General features: G+C 40.8%; 1 non-coding gene across 1 annotated transcript; it reads right to left on the minus strand.

Moving 5' to 3' along the window:
• Positions 1 to 409: 409 nt before the first annotated feature.
• TRNAV-CAC (transfer RNA valine (anticodon CAC)) lies at positions 410 to 479 on the minus strand. Its single transcript has one exon. It is a non-coding gene; the product is annotated as a tRNA-Val (tRNA).
• Between the last annotated feature and the right edge of the window lie 1,049 nt (positions 480 to 1,528).

Genomic DNA, 1,528 nt, shown 5'->3' on the forward strand with positions numbered 1-1,528 from the left:
ATGACGTGCGCAAAGTGCCATGAGTTTGGGAACGTTCGAGATACCCAAATCTCATTTTTTTTTTTTTTTTTTGTGTCCGACTCTGGGCATAGGCTTCACAGCCTGCTATCAAGGCCCAGCAGTCCTCCTACATACCATACACCTCTACATGTCACCACTTCGGCGCTAACATCCACCGTCCATATTGAATACATGCTAGGGCTGTCTCATACAGGACTGGTGTATTGGTATTAGCGGGGGTATATTTACGACATGTCGGCGGGTCTTCCGGTAGATCAGTAAAGCCTGATTTAATGAAATTCAAATCTTTAAACTGTTCCCCGCCCCAGCCGGGATTCGAACCTGGGTCCGTTAGGACTGCAGGCCCCCTCTCTACCGATTGAGCCACCGCCTCCTCCAAAACCTATCCTGTTTCTGCCCGGGATCGAACCGGGGACCTTGCGCGTGTGAGGCGCACGTGATAACCACTACACTACGATTAAGATGCTGGATCATACCGTACGTGATGGTGTCTGGTCCAGGGCTGGTGTCTTTACAGGATTTAAGGGCAAGGAGCAGTTCATCTAGCATAAACTCTAGGTTGTACAGGATGTCTACATCTTCTGTGGCAAAGTCTATTATCTGTAGCTCAGCCGTGCGTTAATGATGTTGAAAACACGGATCATAATTGGCTGAGCTACTTACATGAGAAAAACTCCTGGCGAGGATGTTAGCAACGTGCACGGGATCGTCATAGATGTTATTATTAACCCGTAAGCTTCGAAACACCCATATCTGGACATTCCTGAGTGCGTGTGATACACTTACATCTGGCCCGGACATACTTCCCAAAGTGAGACAGATTGTAGGTCACAGCGACACCTGTCAACCCCGTCTCACCATGTGACCATCTCCCGGGTCAGTCACCTGCCAGTCACAATGGAGGGAGGATGTAGCAAGCAGTGACAGGAGTATTCGACCTCCAACCATACTGTTGCAATACATGCTATGGTCTATGTTATATTTTTATGGCTAGGAGAGTCTGAGTGTATACAAATAAATAAATAACTAAGAAATATATATATATATATATATATATATATATATATATATATATATATATATATATATATATATATAACATTTCTTAGAAATATATATATATATATATATATATATATATATATATATATATATATATATATATATATATATATATATATATAACATTTCAGGTTCTTCTAACTGGTGTAATATTCCCGAAGAAAAAGAACTCGTGTCATTTTCCTCAGGTAAATGACAAGAGTTTGTAAAAAAAAATCTCAATCATGAAACAAAATGATAAAAAACCCTCGATGCACTTCCATAGCCAACCACCTCTCTTTGTCATCATTCAGTCGTTTACCACTGAGCTACCACGGCCCTTGGAAATGAAAGACATTCAAACCACAGTTTCCCATATGCCTTTCAGTGAAAAAAAAAAAAAAAAAAGTAAAATGAGACTTCAACCACTTCGCGATTTACAGCTAGCTCTTATCCTACGTACAGT

Source organism: Coenobita brevimanus, chromosome 113 (genome assembly GCF_032717465.1).
Source record: "Coenobita brevimanus isolate Jiangsu-jjx chromosome 113, ASM3271746v2, whole genome shotgun sequence".
NCBI lineage: Eukaryota > Metazoa > Arthropoda > Malacostraca > Decapoda > Coenobitidae > Coenobita > Coenobita brevimanus.